The 19,479-nt window shown below is 42.0% G+C and overlaps 1 protein-coding gene across 3 annotated transcripts in view; it reads right to left on the bottom strand.

Moving 5' to 3' along the window:
• PRR5 (proline rich 5) overlaps nt 1-19,479 on the bottom strand; it is a 137,041-nt gene that overhangs the window by 85,568 nt on the left and 31,994 nt on the right. For 2 of the 3 annotated variants that reach the window (XM_038385638.2, XM_038385653.2), the window contains exon 2: nt 7,035-7,117. The gene's annotated coding sequence lies outside the window, so the exon portion shown is untranslated. Of the gene's footprint in view, nt 1-7,034; nt 7,302-19,479 lie in introns of those variants that run through there. The other variant, XM_043515524.1, reaches the window with a different exon arrangement.

The raw sequence follows: 19,479 nt of genomic DNA on the forward strand, positions 1-19,479 counted from the left end.
CAGGTGGGGAGTGTGTAGAACACAGGCTCAGTCCCACTTCCTTCCTGCTCGACCAGAATAGCTGGCCAGATGAATAGGGAGGAGTAAACTGCTCCAAAAAGGGGAGTGAAGTGACTCCCCCCACACTGTCAGGGCAAGAGGGGAGGTGGAGGAGGAACAGAGAATGTCTGAGTCATGTATTCATTCTCTGCTATACTTTGGAGATGGTGCAACTGCATGTTAGCCTCTACTCAGGGCAGACACTACTTGCACTCTAACCCCATGCAAGCACCCCAATGATTCAGAGCCTACATTCACAAGATGGGTGCTCCACCTCCTTTTAGGAGGTGCTTTAAACATCACTTAGCAGGAAGTTCCTGTGCCTCAGTGAAAAACTAGCATGTTTGTCAAACCTCCTTTCATTTCATTATTGCTTTGTTCTAAATTCTTCACAATAAAATGCATTATTCTTAAATTCTGGTTTTCTTATTTAAGCTCCATCAGCCACGGCCACTTCAAACAGTTTGCTAGATGAGTAAGCGCAGCTAGATGAATCGGCCAATTTCATATAGCTGCAACAGGCTTCAAACTAGCGATGCCAAACATCAAAAGGCTCAGAGATCCTTGTCAAATAGGTTCCCAAAGCTTATCTGAAAATGCTCTCAGTCCTGTGATCTTTACTTAGTCAAATTCCCACTGAAATCAATGAGAGTTTTGCTTGAGTAAGGACTGCCAGAACACATCTTTGATACTGAAATTCACATGAGGTCAGAGTTCTGGCAAGATTTTAAGTTCTTCCTGATTTTAGTGAGGCCAGGCATACCTAAACAGCAGCCTCTCTCATGAGATTTTGGTTTCCCTGTTTCTAGGCCAAGAAAAGAGGAAAAGGAAAGGGGGGTGGGGGGGAAGAGAGAGAAGAAAAGTGAAAGGGAAGAAAAGAAAAAGGGAGGCAACCATATTTTTCCAAACCTTGGGTCATGTTTCGTTTTCATTTTAGTTCCGTGCAGTGGTTTGGCTCAGTTCATATTTATTCCATGTGAGCTCAATCCATTCCTGCTTTAGACTAAAAAAGTCCTGCATCCATAAAATTCTTACTGTTTTGCTGGGAATATTGCTTGCAAGATGAATTCAACTGAATTATGCCGAGTTGCTGTTCCATTCCTCCCAGACAGGTGGAACTCTAAGGAACAAGAACTGTAATTATAGCTGAATATAAACTTACAACAGGTGATTAGGACTTGTAAGACACTACAGCTTGAGGCAGTCTTTAGGAAACCTGCCTGTTTAGTCAGACTGACCAGTACAGCTGCTAAAAATAAAATGTTTCCATTCCTGTAAAAGCATCACTTCTCCCCATTCTGCAGCTTCTGTGAACACAACACAATGAGCCAGCAAAGCCTGAAGAGATGAGTAGGGTGGAGAGGGGATGACTTATAAAGTGAAATAAATCTAAAAGCAAAACGCAACACACCCTCAAATAATCCCCCAAATGTTAAACGTCTTTAGATCATGTTTATTTGATTACTCACATATTTTAGAGATTGGCTCAAAAAGAAATACTCCAACTTCGATATGAATTTATAGTGTAGTCTGTTATAAAGCCAAGAGGCCATTTGTAGAATTCAGCTGTATGGTTTCAAATGTAGATTTCAGTTGCTCCCTTCCTCAAAATTCAGATCCAGGATTTTGATTTATGCTCCTCTATTTGATTTTCTTTATTTTATTTAATACAAAAAATTAACATGCCATTTGAAAGTGAAATACAAATCTCAAATCAAACCACCAAACTTATTCCACATAAGCAAAGTTGAAACCTGAAACATTTGTTTTACCGTAAAACCATCCTTTCCCCACCACACACTTAACAGAAAACCTCCCATTTCAAACGTTTTAAGCAATTTAAAACATTGCAGAACTGACTAGGAATTTTGGATGACTCAATTTTTGGGCATGCAACTATAAAGATCTGAAAGTGGCCTTAATTTTTAAAAGGTGCATGGCTCCATACTTTATAAATATCTAGGTGGCTTGAAGGTGCTAGAAGGAAGGCACCTAAGAACTGAGACATCCAAAATCACTAGTAGCTTTTGAAAATCTTAGTCAAGAGGTTTTTCAAACTATGAATTGACCCCCTCAAAATGTTACGATTATTTATCTATTTATTTTAAGTTTTAAAAAATTGTTAAATTTCAGAAAGTATTGTCTAGTGATTAGACTAGGGGTTGAGAGAGAGTCATGATTCATGGGTAATGGTCCCAACTCTATCACTGACTGAGTCTCCCCAACTCTTGTGCTTTCATCATGAGTATCACAATATTTGGCATCAAAGCTCCATCTTCTGGAGTCCTAGGATTACCTGAGATTCTTACTTTTTATAAAAAAAAATGTGTTTCTAGCCCTCATGGTTTTGTAGAAAAGCTTGAAAAACTGTGCCTTAAAAGGATCAAAAACCAGAAGGCAAATTAAAAGAACCCAATTGTTTGTTTGTTTTTAAAATCTTGTGATTTTTCAAATCAACCTCATGACTTTTTGAGCCCCAATATGATTTTTGAAGGTTTGGGGTTGGCACCACTGGTGACTTGTTTTTTGACTCTGGGCAAATTATTTAACCCTTCTGTGCCTCAATTTGTCCTTCTTTATATAGTCCCTAACCCTATAAAAGTTGATTATACAGATCCTGTTTGAAGCTGGAGAAAAATGGGGAAATCATACTACTTTTCTCCCCTTACTTTGTAATTAGTATTTGAGAAGAAATGAATAAGGTAAACTGAGACAAATTGGAATGATGTTGAAGAACACTCTTTATCTGCCCATTCCTGGTGGTTACATAGCACCTAAAGGGTACAACTACTCTGCAGTCAGAGGTATAATTTCCAATTTGGGTAGACATACCCATGCTGCTTTGATCGAGCCAGTGTGCTAATAGCAGCAATGTAGCCATCACTAAATGGGCAGCAGCAGGACTAGCCACCTGAGTACAGGGGGCTGGGTGGGATTATACTTGGGTGACAAACCTGTGCTATTGCCCACGTAGCCACCACTACACTGCTATTTTTAGTGCACTAGCTCAATCAAAGCTAGTGCAGGTACGCCTACCCAAGTCGGAAATCTCATCCCTAGCTGCAGGGTAGTCATACCAAAAGGGTTCTAAAGAGCCAGAGTGTGTCTGGCAGGCTGCTGATGGAATGGCAATTCAGTTCAGTGACGCGAGATGCCTGTTTTGAAAGAGGCAGTTAAAAAATTCTTGTGTTAAATTTCAGCATCTCAAATCCTGCTTCCCTTTTTCAAACTGAGCAAACACAGCACCCAGGAGCGGGTCCAATGGCTTTTATGTGCCTGGCTAACCATGACAACAATATCTTTACTTGTCATGGCGTGTACACAGTTAACGTTTCGCATCATTTTCTGATGCAACTGTTCCAACCTTAGTTGAGCACTGTTTTGTCTTTGGGGTGTTTTTTTGGTCAACAGGTTGAACTGGTATTTCAAGTAGGTAGATATTTTAGTTGCTATTTCAAGAGATTCAGCAGCAGAGATTTGCCAGCAGCACAAAGGGGTAAGGGGAGGTGGGCTAGCTGAATTTCCCTCACCCTCACACATATTGCAGATTTAGGACACTGGGAGCACATGGCCCTGGAGCCCCCAGTAAGGATCACTGTGTGGGTTGGACTCCTCCATGGAACTTCCTAGGAGAAGGTTGGTTGGGTATAATCTATATAGAAGGGAGGAAAACAAATAATAAAATAAAAATAGGCAGTAAGTCCAGAGTCACTTTTTCTGGGTGGGGGAAATGTTAAGGGAGCACAAGGGGTTAGGATTTGAAATGGAATTCGAAAGATATCAAATAATAAGAGATTAAATGATGTCAATCATCCAACTGTGCACTACGTTAGCTATATAAACCAAGCTTATGATTTATTACTGTTACACTATCCTTCCTCCTGCCTTTGTGAATGGAAGAAACATGGTGCAGTCCTGTTTCTAATTAGGCCCCTATTCTGCAAAGACTCATGCACCTGCCTGACCTTAAGCACGTGATAGTCCCATTGAGGAAATGAGATTGCTCACTTGCTTAAAGTTGAACACATGCATAAGTCTTTGTAAGGTTCAGGACCTTAAAACGTAAGCTAATGGGAACAGAGACCTGGTTTTTATTAGGGAGGCCACTCACACATCCCCAGAATACTAGACATTTTGGTACTTCCGGGAATGGCATGGATCCACACCTGACAACGTGACCCCACCAGCGTGACCTCACATGCATGCTAGTAGGGGCGGGGCAGCACACTTTACAAAAGGGCATCACCTATTTGATAGCATTCAAAGCTATGTCCAGTTTTGTTTCACTACAGAATGGAGGACAACCCTTAGAAAAGCAGGGTTGTTGGGCTTAAAACTGGATGAATGGTCTGCCTGGTTCAGATATGTATTCTGTACAATGCTTAGCACCAGGGAACCCTGAACTTGATTGGGACTTTGAGGCCCTCCCTACAAGTTAATAATAATAATTACAACCATGAAAATATATGCGGGGTAAGAAATAAGATCTTCTTATAATGCTGCACTTAATACCACAAGCATCACTTAATGTCTGGGCCTATTATTGTATTGCCAGCAAGTGAGAAATTACAGTCTTTGCGATGAAGAAAACAACTGATTGTAAACTCCTGGATTCGCAGGAGGCAGTCTGTCTTTTCATCAACTATTGGTACATCTACTAGACAATCACATCGGCAGGGTGCTCGTAATTTACTTAACACACACTGTCAAATAATGTCCCGCTTTAACAGGGCTCCCTTTTGATAGTCCATCACTAATGTTTTTGTGAATCATGATAAATTAACTAGTTTCACGCATGATACAGTAGAGACAGATGGCATTAATATGCCAGTTTGTTTACTGTGAGATTCACAGTTAATCATGAAAGAACAATTTTAAATGCAAAAAGTTTCAAAACAAAATAATGCAAAGACGGTTTGTTCATAGTAAAACCATTCAAACGGAGATCACTGCTAGATAGTGGATAAGTACAAGACTAGTTCCCTATTTAGTCCACCCAGTAATGACTGAGTTCTGCTAGCACCAATATATGCCATCACTATTGCTTTTACTAAAACTTTACAGTGAATATTAGCTTTGGGGAAAGTTGAAAGACTAGCTGACATGAAAATGAAAGTTCTCTGGTTTCTCACAGAACAGGATCAGTATGGACAGCAGAAATACAACTTTTCCCATAATGGCTTGTCAATACTGTCCCACCTCAAGCCTTGTCTGGAGAAATCACCTCTAAGGGTGAGAGGGTCCATGCTCATTCTGTCTTTGACCTGAGACTACCAATAAACACCAGTTGTGACATGGACCCCCGTCTACTTCGATCTGTTTACTATTCACAGTGCCAACTCATTTCACATGGGGCCACTGGGCTGGCAGTAGCCTTGAAATCCTCACATGAGAGGTACAATACACGTGCAAAATATTACTATTACTCTGAGAAGTCTGAGTTAGATTCTCAGGCCTGAGGGGTTAAATTCTGTCTTTAAGCCACAACCCTATATTAGGCATGGGGGAAATCCTCCTCAGCTGGCAAGCTGTCTGCTGGTATTGGGGACTGGAGGCATAACTCTGCCTTTAGCCAGCATGGCCAGAACTCTATTGGCATGAACCAGATGCAGTCCTTCAGTCAGGAGCACACAAGGACTATTACTATATCTTGGGATTTACAAGAAGGGGAGGTGTTTTGAGTGCTCCCACTGCACAAGGGCCAGACACAATGTGGACCTTCATCATTTTTCCCTGAGTGCAGGGACTGTGATTGCATCTAGTTCTCATGGGGAATGCACAAGGGGTTGAGGAGGCTCCTACTTGGAACACCCACAGTCACAATCTGCCCTAAATTATTTAATTGAACATAACAATATAAGACTCATATATGGAACTCTAATCCTGTCCATTGGAATTAAACAACATAGAGAATGAATACAATCTAGGTGACAAATGTCACCAGGAATGCCCCAGCATTTATTGCCCAGCATTCCCCTATGGGGTTGTGTATTACAAGAAAATGTTTAAATATTTTTACAGTGAGAACCTTCAGGGAAGTCTACCACATTATTTTTAAAAAATGAAGCCACTACAAAATTTAGATCCTACAGTTTGGTGATGAAGTTCAGTCAAATCAGTGGGATAAACTTTCTTTAATGTCTTCTTACGGATGAGAAAATCTCTTAGATGGTTTGGGAAGAAAAGTCATTTGAAAGTGGTTAGTGGAAAGCTTTTGTCTGAGCAATATTTAATTGCCTAGAAAAATCAGGATAACTACATGTGGTATCATTGTTAAAACAAATAAGCTGAAAAGGATTGGTAAGGAACCGCGGCATATTTCTCTGTCACACACATACATGCGCTCTCTCTTGCTCTCTCCCCCCTATTTTCTGTCTCCTCCCCCCCCCCCATAATTGGTATTTTCTGAAAATTATTTCAAGAAATCCATAAAATACCCTGCCTCCTGAAAACCCTATTCCCAAATGTTAATCCCTTCGACTCAGTTTTAGCAATGCACATGAATGAACTGTGTATCGGTGAACAGTGTCTGAAATCTTTAATCCAACTCAAGATTGACTTTATGGTCTACAGGGCCTCACTCTCCAGCTCCATGTTATAGGGCTTCTCAGCCCATGAGTTGAATTTATGCAGAGGCGCCCCCCCAGAGTGCAAGGCCTCAACCAATCATTTATGATGCTTTTTCACAGAGTTAGCTCTAATCCAGCTCAAATGGATTCACAATTGGGAGGTTACTGGTGCAATTTTTAATTGCTAGAAGGCTAGAAAGATACATGTTGACATGAGCTGACTTCCAACATTACAAGATACTGCCATGTTATGCACTAATTCTTCAATGGCAGATAATATAATATGGAGTTGCTGTGGGAGATTCTGCTTAACTTCTATATTGCACAGTCAGCTCTTCATTTCAAAGTTGAGCCCCCTGCAGGAATGTTTGAGAAGTGGAAACATTTTAACAGCGAATAATTGGTGTTGCAATGACAGTAGCTTACCTGCTAAAGGGTGTAGAACACAGGACTGAATAGCAGATGTCCAGCACCTCTGCAATATATTCCCAAGTGTCACAGAAAAATTCCTACAGTCAAGAAAATTTGGTAGAAAACATTAGCAACTTGAAAAAAAGGCAGCTCTGCAAAAGAAGATGAAAAAGAATGTATTGCACATGTTCTAAAATGCAGATTATATCTCAACAGTATGAATAAAGGCTCATATCCATTATGCAGAGTAGAGTATAGCTGGAAGTTGAAGACAGACAAATTCAGAATAGAAATAAGGCATACAATTTTAATAGTGAGGGTAATTAACCATTGGAGCAATTTACCAAGGATCACAATGGATTCGCCATCACTGACAATTTTTAAATCAAGACTGGATGTTGTTCTTAAAAAAAAAAAAAAAAAAAAAAAAAGCTCTAGGAATTATTTTGGAGAAGTTCTATGGCCTGTGTTAGACAAGATGATCATAGTGGCCTCTTTCTGACCTTGGAATCTATATGTATCAAAATGCTCTAATGCTTCATCACTAAACTTGGAAGGTTTAAAATTTTATTGGTAAATGTCAGTCAACATCAATTTCAGCATACACACAAACCAACAAACATATTTCCATCGATAAGCAAAGTTCACAGATAGAAAAAGAATGAAAAATGTTGTTTGAGAACTTGAGTTCAAAATGTTCAAAATCAAAATGTTGTTCATAATGTTGTTTGAAAACTTGAGTCAAAATCCAGTGGACTAGCAAATAAATAGTACAACCCATATGATTTGTTGATTTAAAGGATATTTACTTTATATATTTTGACATGTGAAGTTGACAATTTGTGTTTAAACAGCCTATAAAGCTTTAAGTTTTTGAATCTCAATATTTACTGTCATTAAGCAAATGTCTGATCCCCCACCCAATTTCCAGCAACCGTAAACATTTAAATCAATAAAAATTTTTAAAAAAAATGCTAAAAACGCCAAAAAACTGTCCTACTTTGAAAATACAAATTGATAAAAATCTAAAAACTGGTGTGACAGGGTCAGGCCAGATGGCTACAGGAGAGTGATAGAAGGCAGATATATTAGCCCCAGGTTAAGTAGGTCCCTTTTCCCTGGGTAAGGTAACACGGAAGGTTCCAAAACAATCAGGAACCTTCTGGAGAAAATTAAGACAGACAGGCTGATTAGAACATCTGCAGCCAATCAAGAAGCTGCTAGAATCAATTAAGGCAGGCTAATCAGGGCACCTGGGTTTAAAAAGGAGCTCACTTCAGTTTGTGGTGTGCGGGTGAGGAGCTGGGAGCAAGAGACACTAGGAGCTGAGAGTGAGAACACGGACTGTTGGAGGATTGAGGAGTACAAGCATTATCAGACACCAGGAGGAAGGTCCTCTGGTGAGAATAAAGAAGGTGTTCGGAGGAGGCCATGGGGAAGTAGCCCAGGGAGTTGTAGCTGTCGCACAGCTGTTCCAGGAGGCACTCTAAACAGCTGCATTCCACAGGGCCCTGGGCTGGAACCCGGAGTAGAGGGCGGGCCCGGGTTCCCCCCAAATCTCCCAACTCCTGGTCAGACACAGGAGGAGTTGACCTGGACTGTGGGTTCACGAAAACAGCCAAACTGAGGGCTGCCGTGAAGCTCCAATGCGAGCAAATCCGCCAATAAGTGCAAGACCCACCAAGGTAGAGGAGGAACTTTGTCACATTGGTTATAAATAAACCCCAGTATTATCCATCAAAATTATAAGTTAATAAATATCAAATTCTGCCAAGCCTAATTAACACTGATACAAATGGACATTTCTCTGTTTGCTTTTCCCTTTCTTGCTTTGTCTTCTTTACTGGAGATTGGCTCATTAACACCAATGCTGATAGCTATACCCACTGGTAAAGACAAGACCAGTTTCCATTAACACACACATTGGAAATAAGAAAAGGAGTACTTGTGGCACCTTACAGACTAAAATTTATTAGAGCATAAGCTTTCGTGAGCTACAGCTCACTTCATCGGATGCATTTGGTGTAAAAAACAGAGGGGAGATTGTTATACACACACAGAGAACATGAAACAATGGGTTTATCATACACACTGTAAGGAGAGTGATCACTTAAGATAAGCCATCACCAACAGCGGGGGGGGGGGGGGGGGGGGGGAGGAGGAAAACCTTCCATGGTGACAAGCAGGTAGGCTAATTCCAGCAGTTAACAAGAATATCAGAGGAACAGTGGGGGGTGGGGTGGGGGGAGAAATAACATGGGGAAATAGTTTTACTTTGTGTAATGACTCATCCATTCCCAGTCTCTATTCAAGCCTAAGTTAATTGTATCCAGTTTGCAAATTAATTCCAATTCAGCAGTCTCTCGTTGGAGAGTCTGTTTTTGAAGCTTTTTTGTTGAAGGATAGCCACTCTTAGGTCTGTAATCGAGTGACCAGAGAGATTGAAGTGTTCTCCAACTGGTTTTTGAATGTTATAATTCTTGACGTCCAATTTGTGTCCATTCATTCTTTTACGTAGAGACTGTCCAGTTTGGCCAATGTACATGGCAGAGGGGCATTGCTGGCACATGATGGCATATATCACATTGGTAGATGCGCAGGTGAAGAAGCCTCTGATAGTGTGGCTGATGTGATTAGGCCCTATGATGGTGTCCCCTGAATAGATATGTGGACAGAGTTGGCAATGGGCTTTGTTGCAAGGATAGGTTCCTGGGTTGGTGGTTCTGTTGTGTGGTGTGTGGTTGCTGGTGATGAAGTGAGCTGTAGCTCACGAAAGCTTATGCTCTAATAAATTTGTTAGTCTCTAAGGTACCACAAGTACTCCTTTTCTTTTTGCAAATACAGACTAACACGGCTGCTACTCTGAAACCTGTCATTATGCAAGGCACTGAATTTAGCCGTATAGAGTGGAAATCTGTCAACTTCATAAAAAAACTGGTACAGATACAGACAGACATCATCTTCCTCTCCAAATGCAAACAGATGGACATCATACCGAAAGGACTGAAGGTAAAAAACCCATTACAATCTACATACCACACAGACTATGCTGACAGCTTGTGCCACACACACTCAAAGAAACTGCGGAACCACCTGATCAACATCCTCTACAGCAAACAGGGAAAGATTAAGAATGAGCTCTCAAAACTGGATACTCTCATAAAGAACCAACCTTCCACACAAACTTCCTCGTGGCTGGACTTTACAAAAACTAGACAAGCCATTTACAAAACATACTTTGCTTCTCTACAAAAGAAAAAGGACACTAAGCTATCTAAACTACTACATGCCACAAGGGGCCACAACAATGGTTCCCGTAACCCACCCAGCAATATTGTTAATCTATCCAACTATACTCTTAGCCCAGCAGAAGAATCTGTCCTATCTCGGGGCCTCTCCTTTTGCCCCTCCACCCCCACGAACATGACACAGTTCTGTGGTGACCTAGAATCATATTTTCGACGTCTCAGACTCAAGGAATATTTCCAACACACCTCTGACCAACATATTAACCCACAGAGACCTTCCTACCAACACTACAAAAAGAAGGATTCTGGGTGGACTCCTCCTGAAGGTCGAAACAGCAGCCTGGACTTCTACATAGAGTGCTTCCGCCGACGTGCACGAGCTGAAATTGTGGAAAAGCAGCATCGCTTGCCCCATAACCTCAGCCATGCAGAACACAATGCCATCCACAGCCTCAGAATCAACTCTGACATCATAATCAAAAAGGCTGACAAAGGAGGTGCTGTCGTCATCATGAATAGGTCGGAGTATGAACAAGAGGCTACTAGGCAGCTCTCCAACACCACTTTCTACAAGCCATTACCCTCTGATCCCACTGAGAGTTACCAAAAGAAACTACAGCATTTGCTCAATCAACTCCCTGAAAAAGCACAAGAACAAATCTGGACAGACACACCCCTAGAACCCCGACCTGGGGTATTCTATCTGCTACCCAAGATCCATAAACCTGGAAATCCTGGACGCCCCATCATCTCAGGCATTGGCACCCTGACAGCAGGATTGTCTGGCTATGTAGACTCCCTCCTCAGGCCCTACGTTACCAGCACTCCCAGCAATCTTTGAGACACCACTGACTTCCTGAGGAAACTACAGTCCATTGGTGATCTTCCTAAAAACACCATCCTAGCCACTATGGATGTAGAAGCCCTCTACACCAACATTCCACACAAAGATGGACTATAAGCCGTCAGGAACAGTATCCCCGATAATGTCACGGCTAACCTGGTGGCTGAACTTTGACTTTGTCCTCACCCATAACTGTTTCACATTTGGTGACAATGTATACCTTCAAATCAGCGGCACTGCGATAGGTACCCACATGGCCCCACTGTATGCAACATTTTTATGGCTGACTCAGCTCAACAATGCTTCCTCAGCTCTCGTCTCGTAATGCCCCTACTCTACTTGCGCTACATTGATGACATCATCATCTGGACCCATGGAAAAGAAGCCCTTGAGGAATTCCACCATGATTTCAACAATTTCCATCCCACCATCAACCTCAGCCTGGACCAGTCCACAGAAGAGATCCACTTCCTGGACACTACGGTGCTAATAAGCGATGGTCACATAAACACCACCCTATATCGGAAACCTACTGACCACTATTCCTACCTACATGCCTCTAGCTTTCATCCAGATCATACCACACGATCCATTGTCTACAGCCAAGCTCTATGATATAACCGCATTTGCTCCAACCCCTCAGACAGAGACAAACACCTACAAGATCTCTATCATGCATTCCTACAACTACAATACCCACCTGATGAAGTGAAGAAACAGACTGACAGAGCCAGAAGGGTACCCAGAAGTCACCTACTACAGGACAGGCCCAACAAAGAAAACAACAGAACGCCACTAGCCATCACCTTCAGCCCCCAACTAAAACCTCTCCAACGCATCATCCAGGATCTACAACCTATCCTGAAGGACGACCCATCACTCTCACAGATCTTGGGAGACAGGCCAGTCCTTGCTTACAGACAGCCCCCCAATCTGAAGCAAATACTCACCAGCAACCACACAACAGAACCACCAACCCACGAACCTATCCTTGCAACAAAGCCCGTTGCCAACTCTGTCCACATCTATTCAGGGGACACCATCATAGGGCCTAATCACATCAGCCGCACTATCAAAGGCTCGTTCACCTGCGCATCTACCAATGTGATACATGCCATCATGTGCCAGCAATGCCCCTCTGCCATGTACATTGGTCAAACTGGACAGTCTCTACGTAAAAGAATGAATGGACACAAATCAGACATCAAGAATTATAACATTCAAAAACCAGTTGGAGAACACTTCAATCTCTCTGGTCACTCGATTACAGACCTAAGAGTGGCTATCCTTCAACAAAAAAGCTTCAAAAACAGACTCCACCGAGATACTGCTGAATTGGAATTAATTTGCAAACTGGATACAATTAACTTAGGCTTGAATAAAGACTGGGAATGGATGAGTCATTACACAAAGTAAATCTATTTCCCCATGTTATTTCTCCCCCCCCCCCCAACCCCACATATCCTCAGATATTCTTGTTAACTGCTGGAAATAGCCTACCTTGCTTGTCACCATGAAAGGTTTTCCTCCTTCCCCCCTCCCCCCCGCTGCTGGTGACGGCTTATCTTAAGTGATCACTCTCCTTACAGTGTGTATGATAAACCCATTGTTTCATGTTCTCTGTGTGTGTATATATCAATCTCCCCTCTGTTTTTTCCACCAAATGCATCCGATGAAGTGAGCTGTAGCTCACAAAAGCTTATGCTCTAATAAATGTGTTAGTCTCTAAGGTGTCACAAGTACTCCTTTTCTTTTTGCGAATACAGACTAACATGGCTGCTACTCTGAAACTCCCCTTTGAGATTGCTATTAACAAAATCCAGTCCCAGTCTGGATTTCCCTTCCTCTGTTTTATCTGTAAAAACGGAACCCATCGCCTTTTATTATGCTACTTGAGACTCTGGCATGAAAGATTTACATTCTTTTAATGTCCTCACTTTTTGCCTGTCGTTGGCAGCTGCATATTTATATATACATTTCTGAACTTGATTCTCCATTGCCTTGAACTTTGTATAGTCATTCACACCAGTGCAAAGTGGGTGTCAAATGGTACTAAGTTAGAATGCTAGTATTTTATACTCAGGGTAAAATGAATGCAAAAGTAGTTGTAAAACACTATCAACTGTCATTTAGTAGCATTTGTCAATGACTACACAAGATGCATGGCAATGGAGAAATCAGGCCCATAACATTTAATAACAAGTATAATTTATTCTCGAACTTAGCTCCTTATCAAGCAACCACTGGAGGGTTTTTTGCATTTGTTTTATATTAAAAGTAGAATTTAGAGATATTTGATTTTCTTCAGATATGAAAAGAATTTTTTTTCAAAGGGCATGGCTTCTTTAAAACGCAATTTGCAGCTTTCAAGTTATGATATGAAAATTTGCCTCCCAAAGTTCTTCCGTCCTCTGTAAAGTTAATTATACAGACATAATGCTGTCTTGGGCATTTTTAGAGAGGTAAGTTAAGGATGATCCCAGTTAGACTGTTTTCGAAGATGCAGCTATAAAGAAAATAGGATGTTCCCAACAAGTTTGAGAAATTATATTTGTGATTTTTATAACCATTTTTAAATTTATTTTAAATGGCATTTATTGTGTTACTTATTATTCATAAGCAGTGGAGCTAAAGGGGTGTGATTTCATGTCTCTGTTATGTTGTGCACTGGGTTCCTGACAGGGAGAGAGCTCTTTTGTTTACTATAAAAGAAACTCCTCAAATACGAATCCAACTTAGGTCTCTATCCAGGACAAGACTTAAGCACGTACCTGACTTGAAGCACCTGAGGTAGTCCCATTGACTTCAGCGGGAATGCTCACATGCTTAATCTTAAGCACATGTTTAAGTTCCTTCCTGTTTTGCTTAAACACGAAAAGCACAGAGAATTCATGACAACCGCTATTATTTTAAAAGAGGTTATGGTCAGAAAAGTATACAATAGTGGCTGCTTCTTATGGGTTAAAAAACACAGCTTGGCTTACAGATGCTATCTTGACTTTTCAATGCTGGCATTCAGAAAAACCCTCTATTTTACATATTCTTGAGCAAATCTGAAATTGTGTCAAAGCAAGATAATAAACATATAAAGCCACATTGTCAATTTTAGTCACTTTTTAGAGTAGAACATTTTTAATTTAAATTAAGCAAACAACTTTAATTATCCTAGCTCAGCAATTCTGCCAGTACATTTATGATCAGAATTTTCTTGTGAGTTAAATATGTATCATTGCAACCCTTTTCATCTTCTCTCCTGTTCCTCTCCAAGTGCCTAAGTGTGAAGGCAGAAGGAGAGAGAGAAAAAGAATGAACATGATTATGTGGTACAAGTGGGCATAAATTGGAGTTAAGCACACCTGAACAAGTTGCAAAGCAAATTGTGTACTACTCAGGTCATATAAAAAAAGAATCCATAAAGCCCATCAAATATTTTCTTTTAGTCTATATAATTTACAAAGAAACTATTGTAGAAATGTTTTAAAACATTTTAAAATTGTCCTGGTACTATTTATATATTCTTCCACCTTAAAACCAAACTGCCTAAGCACCAGGAGGAGTCCAACAGCACAAAGATTGGAAGAATTGTAAAATGAGAACTAATGTGTTTTACAAACTGCTCAAAATCATCTAAAATACCTTTTTCAGGCATAGCCATGTTGTGGATTTAAGACCTAATAACTCATGACCAACTAAGGAAAGAAACAAGTACCCGACATCAGAGGGGGCAAATCCCCAGATCTTCAGTGGTATAAAGAACCCATTTCCAGCCCTGGTGGTTCAAAAACTACAGGACCTTAGAGCTCTCGCTAGTCCAGGACTGAGCAATGGCCATCCTGAACCTCCAGCTAGAGTAAATGACAGGAGATTTTTATTTAAATTGCATTTATTTGAAAAAGAAAAGGAAAAGATCATCAACCTCAGCCTGGACCAGTCCACACAAGAGATCCACTTCCTGGACACTACGGTGCTAATAAGCGATGGTCACATAAACACCACCCTATATCGGAAACCTACTGACCGCTATTCCTACCTACATGCCTCTAGCTTTCATCCAGATCATACCACTCGATCCATTGTCTACAGCCAAGCGCTACGATATAACCGCATTTGCTCCAACCCCTCAGACAGAGACAAACACCTACAAGATCTCTATCATGCATTCCTACAACTACAGTACCCACCTGCTGAAGTGAAGAAACAGATTGACAGAGCCAGAAGAGTACCCAGAAGTCACCTACTACAGGACAGGCCCAACAAAGAAAACAACAGAACGCCACTAGCCATCACCTTCAGCCCCCAACTAAAACCCCTCCAACGCATCATCAAGGATCTACAACCTATCCTGAAGGATGAGCCATCGCTCGCTCAGATCTTGGGAGACAGACCAGTCCTTGCTTACAGACAGCCCCCCCAATCTGAAGCAAATACTCACCAGCAACCACACACCACACAACAGAACCACTAACCCAGGAACCTATCCTTGCAACAAAGCCCGTTGCCAACTCTGTCCACATATCTATTCAGGGGATACCATCATAGGGCCTAATCACATCAGCCACACTATCAGAGGCTCGTTCACCTGCGCATCTACCAATGTGATATATGCCATCATGTGCCAGCAATGCCCCTCTGCCATGTACATTGGCCAAACTGGACAGTCTCTACGTAAAAGAATGAATGGACACAAATCAGACGTCAAGAATTATAACATTCAAAAACCAGTTGGAGAACACTTCAATCTCTCTGGTCACTCGATCACAGACCTAAGAGTGGCTATACTTCAACAAAAAAGCTTCAAAAACAGACTCCAACGAGAGACTGCTGAATTGGAATTAATTTGCAAACTGGATACAATTAACTTAGGCTTGAATAGAGACTGGGAATGGATGAGTCATTACACAAAGTAAAACTATTTCCCCATGGTATTTCTCCCTCCCACCCCACCCCCCACTGTTCCTCTGATATTCTTGTTAACTGCTGGAATTAGCCTACCTGCTTGTCACCATGAAAGGTTTTCCTCCTTTCCCCCCCCTGCTGTTGGTGATGGCTTATCTTAAGTGATCACTCTCCTTACAGTGTGTATGATAAACCCATTGTTTCATGTTCTCTGTGTGTGTGTGTATATAAATCTCTCCTCTGTTTTTTCCACCAAATGCATCCGATGAAGTGAGCTGTAGCTCACGAAAGCTTATGCTCTAATAAATTGGTTAGTCTCTAAGGTGCCACAAGTACTCCTTTTCTTTTTGCGAATACAGACTAACACGGCTGCTACTCTGAAACCATTTATTTGAAAGTTGCTCAGATTTCAGATCGCTAGAAGTAGTTCCAGCAGAGACGGATTAGTGGGCAGACTGGAGAGGAGGCATTCAAAAGTACAATATATGAACACGGTTCAATATCTTATGTGTTTTTATTTTATATATATATATATATATATATATATATATATACACACACACACACACACACACACATACATATAAAATCAGTATGTCTATATTTGAAAATCAACCACAAGTGCGTAATATTTTTTGACTGGTTGAACCATGCTTATTTTTTCAGCATGAACCAATTCCATTTTGGCTGGTGTCAATCCCTCCCAGAACTGGAATAAGCAAGAAGTGTTACAAATCAGCACTGAGTTGAATTGAAAGTGCTGCACACACTATGCCTATTGCCTAGTTCTAGTAGTCAGAGCAATCACATAGTTTCTAATTTCTGCCATCTGGTGTTAGTGTATGTGATGTTCAATCCAACAAGGAGTGACCAGCACACAAGCTCTTCCATTTCAGTGGCTGTGGTATAAAAGCATGCAAGCAAAAGAACAAACATGCCAAACGGACATGGTAATCGAAATTAAACTACAATAAACCTAACAATCTGGAGTAGCCAATGTCTGCTGCATGAACGCCTGCACCAGCAACACCACACACCTGTTTCTACTGGAGATTTTACTGTCAGGGCATCCCCAAATTAGCACTGAGAGAAGTGCTATTATGAATTACATTAAGGTCTGGTCTACACCAGAAGGTTTTGCCAGCATAGCTATAATGATTAGCAGTATGAAAAATCACATAGGTATGTCAGCAAAAGCCATAGTGTAGATGTAGCTGTAGCTGTATCAGCTATCAAGTCCTTTTGCTGGCATAGTTTATTTTGTTTGGGGGAACTGGTGCAAGCTATATGGAAAAAATTCTTTTGCTAGTTAGGCTGTGCCTCAATTAATAGGGTTTTTCTATTAACAGGTAGCCCTACCAGCAAATCTATTCTAGTGTAGACAAGGCCATACACTTAAAAGTGTGGGGGAAGGCTGGAATGCAAGCATAGAGCATACTAGTTGTGCTCTCTACTTTGGTCCGTTGAGTCTGCACAAATGGAGATTTTACTTTGTAGAGGCGTCTGCATATTCCCACTTGTGGGGTGTGCCTCCTATTGCTGCTGACCTTCAAAAGCCTTCTAATAAACTACAGGGGGTCCCCAGTATAAGTCGAGGTTGCAGTCTTGAAAAGGGCGATGATACCGAAATGATTGATACCGGGGAATTTTCCCCATAAGAAATAATGGAATGGGGGGGGGGGGGGAAGAGGATGCATTCACAACGTCTCCACACTTGTCTATGACAATGCTCTTTTCGCCTAAACAGTGTACCTTTTTACAATGACAAGTTATACAGTACACATTTTACACATAAAACATTGAATAAAGTGATGTAGAATCCTACTAACACCTTTGAAACACATAGAACATTTTAATATAGTAAATACAGCAATATAAAACAGTGTCAATTACGCTTAACTTAGGTAGGGGTGGCAGCTGGGTTTTCTTGGGCTAGCTTTTCCGTAGCTGGCTTTTCAGTTGCAGAAGTCCTAAAAAAGGATTTTATCAACGTCTACTCTCCAGGCTTTCAGTTCAACTTCCAAATTATAGGGAGACGAGACTTGATGTAGCCCCTCATTGCTCTTGGGTTTTCACAGTGGTAGACAAGCAAGGGCTTCAACTTGTAATCACCTTCTGCATTTCCCCCAAGCAGAAGGGTTACGTGGTCTTTTGAGGCTTTGAATCCAGGAGCAGTCTTCTCATCACAAGAAATTTAAGTCCTCATTGGCATCTTCTTCCAGTGAAGGCCTGTCCTGTCAATGTTTTGGAGAGTAGCCACCTTTTGAAACACTTTAGCTGCTTCTTCATCTGCACTAGCCACTTCCCCTGTGAGTTTTACGTTATGTAGATTGGCACGTTTCTGGAATCTGTGGAACCACCCACGACTAGCATTGAAGGTCTCCTTTTCCGCTGTTGAGCCCTTTGAGCTCTCTCCCTCTTTTAAACCGTTATACAGGCTTTTGGCCTTCTCCTGAATCAAGCTTAAACTCACAGGCATTTTCTTTTGATGGAGCTCATCAATCCAGTCAGCCAGTAAACGTTCCATCTTCTCCATTGTACTGCTTCTCTGTTTCATTATCTTCACTGATGACAATTTCGTAGCACTTCTAGCGCTTTCATGAATTCGATCAGCACTCTTAAAAATTATGCATACTGTCGCAGCAGGCAAACAGAGTATGAGCAATGTCGGTTGCATGCTCACCTCTTTCAATACGCTTTACATGTTCTGATTCATGTTGGTCCCGATCCGCATATCTGTCATTTGCGATGCAAATGACGGATATACAGATTGGGACTGATGTGAATCGGAACACTTTCCCCTACTGATGAGCGACGGATATGCAGCAGCCCACCCACTTCACATCCAGGCCCACCCACCCCCAATCCCGGCTCTGCGCCCACCCCAGCATTTGCCCCACACCACCCACCTGGCATTCCAGCCAGGGAGCGGGGTGAGGGTGAGGGGGCTTGCCCAGCTCTGGCATTGAGCGGGGTCAGGAGCTTGCCCCACTCTACTCGCCCAGCCCTCCTGCCAGGGAGCGGGGTTGGTGCATGGGGGCTCTCAAGCCCCCATGACCCCCACTCTCTGGCTGGAGCGCCAGAGCTGGGCAAGCCCCCACACCTCGATCCTGCTCCCCGACAGGAGCACTGGGTGGGCAGAACAGGGAAAGCCCCAAGTGTGGGGGAGGAGTGGGTGTGGATGCAGGGGCGCACATTTTTCCAGGCCCCCCCCATTTTTCCAGGAGTCCCTGACCTAAGCGTTTAACGCCCCCACCCCCCACAAGGCCGTCTGGAGAGAGGGAAAGGAGGCCAGATCGCTCCTACCCCTCCACCCCCCCATCATTGCCCACCCACCTGAGGCCGACCCAAGTGTCCCCTCCTACCTATGCCACTGCTGTACCAGCGGGTCCCCAGTATCCGTCGCCCTTTTCAAGAACATATCCCCAACGTATACCGGGAACACGCTGTATAACATCTAATTTCACTTCCA

The sequence above is a fragment of the Dermochelys coriacea genome, chromosome 1 (assembly GCF_009764565.3).
Source record: "Dermochelys coriacea isolate rDerCor1 chromosome 1, rDerCor1.pri.v4, whole genome shotgun sequence".
Classification (NCBI taxonomy): Eukaryota; Metazoa; Chordata; order Testudines; family Dermochelyidae; genus Dermochelys; species Dermochelys coriacea.